Raw genomic sequence first — 11,412 nt, forward strand, 5'->3', positions numbered from 1 at the left:
CACCTTTCAAGAAAACGACAATTGCTAGAACCACTCGAATGATTGTTCGCCGAACGTCTAAATATTCTGGACATATAAAGAGTTCATGGGTGCCGAGTTTGATGATGAGCACTCGGTTGTCCCGAACCTTCTCTACCAATTGGGACTGACATGGCGTCCAACGAGCTGGCATTTGTTTCGGAAAAATTCACACACGTGATTATCATTACTTAACAAACATGTGCGGTTCATTTTGAACTTATAGCTAAACAAACGCTGCGTACAAAAAACACGAAAATGCGCGAGTCGAGAACGGTGACGTGCTCGAGGCAATCGTGCCCCTCTGCGACCTAGACGTCGTGCATTCGCAGCGTATGACTTCACTCAGAACTCCGCTTCGAGCGTGAACACGTTGTCTGAAGGATCCGACATCACGCCTGCTCTCTGATATTCAGCGACGCGTTTCTCGAAAAAATTCGTTTTGCCCTCTAGCGATATCAGTTCCATAAAGTAGAACGGGTTCTCCGATAGAAAAAACTTGTCGTACCCCAAAGCGACAAGCAGACGGTCAGCCACGAATTCGATGTACTGTTTCATAAGCGTGTTGTTCATGCCTATCAGTGCTACCGGCAAAGCCTCTGTTAAAAAGTGCTGCTCTGTTCGCACAGCGTCCCTGACGATATGCAGCGCTTGGTCTGCATTCACTTTTTCCATAAGGTGGTGGTACATCAAACAGGCAAAGTCGCAATGTAGGCCCTCGTCCCTGCTAATAAGTTCGTTCGAAAACGTCAGACCCGGCATCAACCCACGCTTCTTCAACCAAAAAATAGCGGCAAACGATCCGCTGAAGAACACGCCCTCAACGCATGAAAACGCAATTAGGCGTTCGGCGTACGTCGACTCACGGTCATGTATCCAACGTAGTGCCCAATCTGCTTTATCGCGCACGCACGGCATAGTATCGACGGCGTTAAATAGAAAACTGCGTTCGGCCGGATCCTTTATGTACGTCTGAATCAGGAGAGAGTACATCTCCGAATGGATATTTTCCATTGCGATCTGGAAGCCATAAAAAAACCTGGCTTCTGGTACTTGAACCTCACATGCGAACCGTTCGACCAGATTTTCATTGACTATTCCATCGGACGCGGCAAAAAAAGCTAATACATTCGATATAAATTTTCGCTCGGACCCGTTCAGTTTGCTCCAATCCTCCATATCTTTGCCCAGATCTACTTCCTCCACCGTCCAAAAAGAGGCCACAGCTTTCTTGTACATTTTCCAGATTTCATGGTACTTGATCGGAAAGATAACAAAGCGCTTCGTATTTTCGACGAGCATTGGCTCCCGTTCCACGTCTAATCGCGTTTCTTTCTTTTCCTGATCTAATTGATCGCTAGAGTCGGCCGATACGTCCGTTCGAAAAGCGGTATCGGAAATGGAAGGACTGTCACAACGGATTGCCTGCATCGCGCAAAAATTAACTATAGAAGTTCTCCTTCAAAAACAAGAGAAGTTACATTCGGGAGTGCCGTCACTCCTAATCTCGGTGTCTGCACTCGTTCCTACACATTGGTGTGCTTTGAAAACGAAGCGACTGCGATCAACCACAATAATCCTCCGTCGATTTAAACATTACGATGAACTCGTGTATTAAAGCTCTTGAACGGACACGAGAAATCATGTCATAGCATGAGAACACAGTCACTTGACTGATTCCATGTAATGGGAGTGCTGCCGTACAGATTTGGCAACGGCGTAAGCCGTACACTGTGCACTGTGCAGTAAACCGACCGGTTCACACGGTTAACCGCAGACATTATAACGAACAACACCGCCTGCGACTGCTTATACCATAATTCGATACCGACTCACACCGGAATAGTGTAGGTGTTATATAATCCGCGGTGATAGCATGTTACCTGGCCAGCATAAATACGAGCGTTTCAGACAGCATATAACTATAATGATACCACCGACGCACGAAAGTCAGTATAGTAACTCTTACTTCGAATGACAGCAAGCACCCGGTACGGGGACGCAGCTCCTACATAACGTAAGCGTTACAAGCCTCCAACTAAATGCAGAAACAATAACAAGGCGAAGAAATACGATGAGCAACCGGTACCACTGCCAGTGGCCGTGACCCGAACAACGCATTCATGTTACGCGAAAAGCTACCAGCACCAATGTATAGTAACCATCAAACGCGCGATCGAACTCAACGCGCTACTTCCTACAAAAGGGTTCCATAGCGGTTCCACACTGACGGCACCCAGGCATCCGCGTATGCAAGGCTCTCCTGAAAGCGGCATGTGATAACAGGCATAATAATGAGTTTCTAATAAGCATAGTTGCAGGTATAACAGTACATCCTCATCGCTACCGACTGATCGCTATTATCCTTCCAGCATTATGGCGCGACACCTGCTGTGAGAGTGATCGACGCGATAACCCATACAGTCGCGAACACGATGCAATGCGAGCGATCGGCTGCAAATCTGTTCATTATTGCGGATGCGCACCCTTCTAAGTGATTAGTCTAATAGTAGGCAATCAAACCGTCTTGATTACGCCATTCGTTATAGCGACATCTTCGTAAACACCTCGCTTTGGCCACAGTATGAATGTGCGCGATATGACATTTACTCGGTATTTATCTGCCACGACAGTAACCGTCATTTCACGACGCATCTATTACAAGCAGATCATGACACTGGCCGTGAACTGCTGACAACCCATCTTTCCTCGCCGTTGAGGGATAGTTTAGTAAAGTCTCTTAAGAATATTGGGATATTGATCGAACTTACTTCTTGGAATTTGTTGATAAAAAATGCTTGGCGGATGTTTAATAGAATAGCATAACGCTAGTATTACAACACTGAACACTGATGAGGAGTTCGCATCAATGGAGCCAGAATGATGGGATATGCTATCCTGGATGATACCAATAGTCGTTTAGGGCACGTCGGCATGCAGAACCGCTGTACAATGTATAGCTCTATACATTTACCGACCGCTCTAGTTGTACGTGATAGCATTGACGGACTATACAAGTCTCGCATACCTCTCTACGTAGAGATCATAACATCGGGGTGAATGGTCGCGTGTGTTTGTATGTATTTTCTTGCCAATACGGTAACGTGTAATGATAGTGTCCATAGCCGAACAAGCGTCTCCACACTTGTATGTGATTTGTATGTATAACTTTTCGCGTGCGTTTGTAAATATATTAGGAAATTGCCTCGATATATGGCGATCGTGCCGATCCGAGAAAGATCTCAGAATCGTTGAACGGAATTCTGTCATAGCTGCAGTTCGGGCAATACGCTAATGTGACTGCCTATCGCCGACGAAGTCCCTAAAATAACGCACAGCGTATTGTACTGACACCACGATATCGTTTTCCGGCCGCAATCAGCAGTCCGTTCCTATAGAGGAGCACAAACAGTTATCATTATGATAAACGGAATGCACGTCCTGATTCCCACGAAGCCACGAGCGGATGACAATCGACATTGCGTCATTGTTGATTATCGAACTACGTCACTATAAAAAAGCTCTTGCCATATAAAAAATGAACGCAACAATCTGTACATCGTTAACATATCGAGAACCGCGTAAATGATGACCTGTTACATTTGATATGATTATAAAAATGAGTGCCACGTAATGGAATTAACTTGACACTCTACATTGGTATGTTCTAACTGAGCTTATCCTACAAGTTAGCGACATGACTTAGTGGACTGGTATTGAGCTTTTTCAGCAATTACATAACGGCAAATGTTAAAGCCGTAGTACGCCTTTTACAAACGTAACGTGTTAAAATCAACTGCAGTACAGGGACAGTGTCTTCTCAATCATTTTATTCTCTTGTTGCCATGAGCATCAAGTACTGACTGAAGCATGGGAACTTCGTTTGTTTTAATCACAAATTTGTAAAGACATTCAGCATTGAGGGGGATAGAGCAGTAACTGTGTGGAATGTACTACATCAGTTACTATTGAATTGTAATTCATCGAGTCACCGACACGTTGTTACCGGCATCATGCAGGTATTCTTTCGCGGACCATTCTTGTTTTTTTCAAGAGCCCCAATATCGGATAAACACTTCCGGCCTGAAGATATCATAACGCCATGTGCTACTGTAAAACGTCACTTGAAGTGGGGAACCATACCTTGCCTCAATTTGTCAAACGCCACGTCAATATCATCCCCACCAGGGAAAGAGCCAGTTCCAACAGAAGCTTGGCATAACAATATATTATCAGAATGCTGACCGCTTGAAAGGGGATGCATCTCTTATTCCAGCCAGGGTAACTTTAGAATAAGGTTGGAAGCTAGTTTAGAGCGTACTTACTGTTCACTTTATGGCTGGGTCGCATATGAAGGCGAGGGAAAGCCGTATCTTGATGTGGAGGAATATTGTCATATGGAAAGTCAACTTAGATTCGTTTTTGATTTCCTGCCAAGTCCCGCAGGAGTGTACAAATAAACAAATTGACAAAATGATTGAGCAACTATCAAATGCTCTAGGTAAATGGAACTTATGTAGGTCATGAATCTTTAGAATTGAAATCTAATGGTGGGTTCCGATAATCTGCAAAGACTGAGAGTACGTGATAATATTCATTCGACTTGAGACACCATTGTGAGTCGTCATGCTATACTCAGTTGGAATGTAAGCAATATGTCAGTGGGAGAGACTTTCGGTGTCCCGTTTGCAATTTCGTTGGTAACAATAGCATCGAAGTTCGTATTTTTTTATGTTATTTAGGTATCAACATGAGAGCAGTTTCGGGCCGTAATCCATTATCGAATTCAATGAAGTGTTCAGAATATCAAAGAGCACGAGACATTTGCCCGAAATAATATAAAGTTCTGCTTGTAGTGAGAAAAAAAAAAGGTCTTAACCTCGAACTTTTGTTCTCAACGTGGGAATTATTTGTGCAGAGACCTTGTAAGCACGGCGCTGAACAATAACATTGATATTGACCCAACATTGATAGATTAGCAGCAGGGGACTGAGTTTCGTCGAAATTATTATTTAATAAATCCTTACAACCCAACATTGATAGCGTGTGAGTCCTATATTCGTTAATCGGCAGCAGAAACCGCTAACAAGTCCAATAAATAACATGAATCACCCAGGGTCCGCCCTTAAGTCAAGATAAAAAAGGGTAATGTCCAAAGTTTCACCTTACATTTTATCAGAACGGCGCAACTTTGGACACGGATAATTTGCAAAATCACGGCACTCATTCATGACCAGTAACATTTTGAAACAGTCGATTGTAATATGTGACCAAGAAACCGTTACAGACACAAAGCTTGCCTCTCCGTGCGCAGTCACTCATAAGATATTACGGTACTCTATTTAAGCGACTTTCGATGCGAAATATGCATTTCGCTTTTGGATATAAACCTGACACATAATCATACCAAGCTCCCGCTTTCCTGATGTCATATGTGGTTAAGCTTCTATTCTTGTTGACATCGATTACTCAACACGAGAAATATAATGCGGTGGTAGTTTTCTTTTTTCATTATCGGCGACGGCTACCGTAAGGTAGGCATTGCGGAGGTTAAAGTCCTATGTGAAATTGCTTGCGCACTCCCATAACACGCCCTGCGGCCATGAACTCGGTGAAATTCCATTTTATTTCCGTGAGGCGTTTTGATCGCCCGTATCTTTCTTTCAGTTTCTGAAGACGATCGTCTCCTGCGTTCTACGCAGTGCTCCAGGATCGAATCCGAATGATTACAGAAAGCCCACGTTTCACGGTAAACGTTGCTGTTGTTTTCTTACGTTGTAATATGCTACAGGTACCTCGCTTGCTTGAGTACCGGTGATTAAGCTGGGAAAAACAGCCTGTAACGCGAGCTATGTTTAGATGTCCCGCGTGAAGCGCAATTATTACTCCTTGTCAATTTCATTAAAGATCTCAAAGCAAATCTCGTATTTTCTTCGTGCAATGTTGCAAGCCCGAAACCGTGTGAACGTGGAGAGCCAGGACCCTCCAGGTAAGTATTACTGTTGTTTCCTTACGTTGTAAGGTGCTGCAGTTGAGCTCACGTACGTGAATGCCGGTAATTGAGTCGTAAAACGCAGCCTAGGACACGAAGCTGTGCTTAGTAAACCGTTACGTTTATATAGCTACGTCTCACAGCCAAATAATATTTAGGCGTATGAAAAATCACGTCATGTATAATTTTGTCCTATCAGCGTCATCACAGCGGTGAATCCAGCACTATTAGCTATATCTGTAATGAACGGTTAGAAGACTCCTGGCTCGGCAAGAGATGCGACACTTTACCCCTGTCGGGCTTATACACACAAAAAAGTCAACAAACTTCAGAAAAATGAAAACAACTAACAAATCTAAGAGATGTGAAGTATCGACAAGCGCCGATTTACTGCCGATCGCCTATTCAAAATCCGATAAACATGTCAAAAACATTTCAAAATAATTAAATGCAGAAAACGAATCCGAGGATCCTGCAATTCATGTGAGCGACCGATTACAGGACCCTACCGGTTCTATGACCCCCCACGGCACCCCTTCTAACATTTTCCCACGTTCTCTAGACAGCGTAGAACATTTACGGTGACCGGCGATCACGGCTCAGTCGGGAGATCGAGCAAGACCTATAGCGAATTTGAGATGAGAAGTCTGGACAAGCGCCCATTTACTGCCGATCGCCTATTCAAGATCCGATAAAAATTTAAAAAATATTTCAAAATCATTAAATGCAAAAAACGAATCCGAGGCTCCTGCAATTCGTGTGAGCGACCGATTACAGGACCCTACCGGTTCTATGACCCGCCCACCGCACCCCTTCAAAAATTTTCCCACGTTCTCTAGACATCGTATAACATTTACGGTGACCGGCGATCACGGCTCAGTCGAGAGATCGAGCAAGACTTCTCATCTCAAATTCGCTATAGCGAATTTGAGATGAGAAGTCTGGACAAGCGCCCATTTACTGCCGATCGCCTATTCAAGATCCGATAAAAATTTAAAAATATTTCAAAATCATTAAATGCAAAAAACGAATCCGAGGCTCCTGCAATTCGTGTGAGCGACCGATTACAGGACCCTACCGGTTCTATGACCCGCCCACCGCACCCCTTCAAAAATTTTCCCACGTTCTCTAGACATCGTATAACATTTACGGTGACCGGCGATCACGGCTCAGTCGAGAGATCGAGCAAGACTTCTCATCTCAAATTCGCTATAGCGAATTTGAGATGAGAAGTCTGGACAAGCGCATATTTACTGCCGATCGCCTATTCAAGATCCGATAAAAATTTAAAAATATTTCAAAATCATTAAATGCAAAAAACGAATCCGAGGCTCCTGCTATAGCGAATTTGAGATGAGAAGTCTGGACAAGCGCATATTTACTGCCGATCGCCTATTCAAGATCCGATAAAAATTTAAAAATATTTCAAAATCATTAAATGCAAAAAACGAATCCGAGGCTCCTGCAATTCGTGTGAGCGACCGATTACAGGACCCTACCGGTTCTATGACCCGCCCACCGCACCCCTTCAAAAATTTTCCCACGTTCTCTAGACATCGTATAACATTTACGGTGACCGGCGATCACGGCTCAGTCGAGAGATCGAGCAAGACTTCTCATCTCAAATTCGCTATAGCGAATTTGAGATGAGAAGTCTGGACAAGCGCCCATTTACTGCCGATCGCCTATTCAAGATCCGATAAAAATTTAAAAATATTTCAAAATCATTAAATGCAAAAAACGAATCCGAGGCTCCTGCAATTCGTGTGAGCGACCGATTACAGGACCCTACCGGTTCTATGACCCGCCCACCGCACCCCTTCAACAATTTTCCCACGTTCTCTAGACATCGTATAACATTTACGGTGACCGGCGATCACGGCTCAGTCGAGAGATCGAGCAAGACTTCTCGCTATAGCGAATTTGAGATGAGAAGTCTGGACAAGCGCATATTTACTGCCGATCGCCTATTCAAGATCCGATAAAAATTTAAAAATATTTCAAAATCATTAAATGCAAAAAACGAATCCGAGGCTCCTGCAATTCGTGTGAGCGACCGATTACAGGACCCTACCGGTTCTATGACCCGCCCACCGCACCCCTTCAAAAATTTTCCCACGTTCTCTAGACATCGTATAACATTTACGGTGACCGGCGATCACGGCTCAGTCGACAAGCAAGTGAGTTTTTGCCGTAGAGTGGGTGTAGATGCGTTTCTTAATCTGTTAATTGTAAACATATTATTTGAGGTTCTAAGCTGTCACTAAGTGGATGTTAGGACCGTTAACGATCGATGGGTATCAACGATAAAGAACCGTTCGCATACCTGTTATCAGCGGGACAAAACAAATGAATGTTTCAACATACTATAAACTTTGCGTCAGCTCGTTAACCAATTCGAACGAAGATAAAACAATAGGTCGCAGACTAGTCGCGCCGTCAGCAATTTCAAGTTCGCATTGCTACATAACAGGACTACAAGTCCCTATGCTCTAATCACGCGAGAAAGCAAACATCAAATCGGAGAGCCGCACAAGCCATGGTTATCGTGGCTGAGTATCTCCGAGAGAGTTCCGATGCTCAAGACAGTCGAAGAAAGGTGCCGGAGCGTTTGTAGGTGAAACAAACCAAATAAATGTTGGAACATGCCATAAAAGGTTGCGTGATCTCGTTAACCAATTGAAGTGAAATAACGGCACTGGGTTATTCTTCTCTGTACCAGTTATGCCAGCTTGCGAATGCATAGATGTCAAGATCCGTTTTCGAACACCAATGACGTATCCTTGGTGCGTAAGGGCATCGACGTGAAACATTGCTTACCGAGGACATTTGCGAATAAATCACCAATATCAGGCAGGATACTGCAAAGATTCAAAAAGTAACAATCGATAATATTAACCCTGTTGCTGTTGCCTAAACCGCGGTATAATGACAAGTTCGAAGCAAAAGATAAAACTTTTTCATAGTTCGAACTTGTAATTTCGTTGAAGTTAGAATGAAACCAACCAGTAAAACAAAAAATCGTTCACGGTACGTGGATAACCCCAACTGTGTTACTCATTCATTATCATAAATATCTAAGTGGCACAGCCACGATCTCTAACGTGCCTTACAGTACTTGTTACCGTTATTTTTTACGTACTTAGTCAACGAACAAAATAGCAAAGTGGTGTAGCTAAAGCATTACTTTATTCATGTAATTTTTTGGAAAAACCTTAATCCTTATTAATGGCTTAGCAGTGATATACTCATATAGATACATAGTAGGGATGGTGTGAACCTATTGAAGGTTCAGGCTCGTGTGAACGTGACCTTTTTGGAAAGGTTCTGTGTGAACACGAACGCGAACCTTCTGACGTCACCTGACGTCATATTGCTAATTTAAACCCATATTTCAATTAGGTGATTCCCTATATTAATCTACTGTAAACGTTACCGAGCGACGACTCGGGGCCACATAAGAGCTCAGCACTTAAGTACATATGACTTTGAAACGTCGCCGAATGTATCAAATGGCGCAATCAAATGATATAATAATCCCATAAATTCAGTATCTTGCGTCGCTTTGCCGACAATTTCGACCTGATCGGACAATGTATTCGGCGTCTGAGTATTGCCACACGGATATTGAGCAGAGTGTAAATGGGATTCTATAGTTGCTACCGATTAACAAGTTATACAGCAGTATAGCTAAAACCCCAGTCGTACGAATTTAGTCATTATGACATACTATACATATGTAGTCAAGGTTGACATCGTACGCCTGCTAGATTCTTTACATAAGAAGACGATATCAACTTCATTGATTGGTTGAATAAGGATCATTTCCTGACAAAATACAGTGTATTTTGCTCTTGATGTCATGTGATTGCGGGTCAAGCTCACAGCACAGAGACACTAACTATGCACAAACGGAGGGTTGCATATTTCGAGCAAACTTTTGTAACAACACAAGTAAATTGTTGAGATTGTCAAGGGCATACTCGTTTAGTGTTGAATGTTTATGCTGTCAGCCCCATGCATAGAGTGGCCCGCAGATGAAAGTCAATAATGTTGAACCAAAGATGTTATAATGAAGTGAAAATTGCAATATATGAAAAAGGTTCACAGTGCAGAACCTACCAAGGTTATGTTGTGAACGCGAACCTCACATTTTCTGACGTTCACATACAGAACAACAACGTGAACCTCACGTTCACACCATCCCTAATACATAGGCTAACAGGAGATAGCGTAGCCCGGACGTAGACACTTCAAGCCCACAAGTCAACAGAGCTAATAATTTCCTTCGTCATGCTGTCATTTTAATGCCATTCTAGTCAGATATATGTGACGTTACAATTATTTGTCTTATCGGAATAAGTGTAACCATTCTCGCCGATTCGATCAATACCGAAATTATCCTCCAGGCGACGCAAGCCCTAGCTCTCTTCTGGACAACGCAATCACTGATTTATATATATAATTGAATCCGCTCCGTTGTATGCGAAGACGGAAGCGTCATACTTTTGAAAGTCAATGATGCCTATCTCTAAAGTTCTGTCGAGCCTAGAACGCTTATAATACTTAACGTCGCATAGGCTATATGGCGGCATTCTTGATAACCCGGCCCAGAAAGTTATACATTTTTGAATTTCGTTGCATAACTATCCGATGTGCGTACATTCTTAAGCAAAATATTAAACAAATGTGTTAGACTGTATGTCTTAATTTAATGTGCCAATACATGGAATTTGATTGTAGCAACCGGGGGGGGGGGGTATGTAAAACTATTCCCCCGATATCCGAAAGGCATTATTCCCTATGACCGTCGATAGGCGTGGTCAGGAGAGCGTTAGTACATTCGAATTGTCCACGGAATCTGATATCTGGCAGGTATCTATTCGCATTCGTGAAATATATTTTCCGCAATGGCAACTGGGACCCCCTCCTGAAACAGTTTTATGCGTAGAGGTTTTACATAAGCTATACTTGTAATAAATAGTATGATAAAGGTTTCCGACTAAGTCTATGGAAGTCGACGTAACGGGATCGCAGTGCCTGACAACCGATTCACGGCAATAGTTGGACAAACACCACAGTGGTACAATTGTCCATAGCGCCGTATCTGCGAACGTAATACGGTGGTGTGATTGTCCATCGAAAACCTTTCCCTTCTTTAGCAACAGGCCTTCACGTATAGGTAAAATACACTTAAAGTGGTCCACGTTGACGTGGAAAATAATCCAGATGTGCTTCCATTGAATTGAACATTTTTCTGCACGCACTTCGGCGCACTGTAACCCTTTTAAAATAGGACTGCGAATGTGCAACCGAGCAACTTCATGTGGCCAGATATTTGATTGTTCATGTCCTAGCTCAGGGGTTCTCAGCCCTTACTTGCCGGCGACCCGTTTCTGGTT

General features: G+C 43.2%; 1 pseudogene; it reads right to left on the reverse strand.

Moving 5' to 3' along the window:
- Positions 1-363: 363 nt before the first annotated feature.
- On the reverse strand, positions 364-1,449 carry LOC145458671 (ribonucleoside-diphosphate reductase subunit M2 B pseudogene; annotated as a pseudogene).
- Positions 1,450-11,412: the final 9,963 nt, after the last annotated feature.

This window comes from Botryllus schlosseri, chromosome 16 (assembly GCF_051294905.1).
Source record: "Botryllus schlosseri isolate E-star chromosome 16, Bs_hap1, whole genome shotgun sequence".
Taxonomy (NCBI): domain Eukaryota; kingdom Metazoa; phylum Chordata; class Ascidiacea; order Stolidobranchia; family Styelidae; genus Botryllus; species Botryllus schlosseri.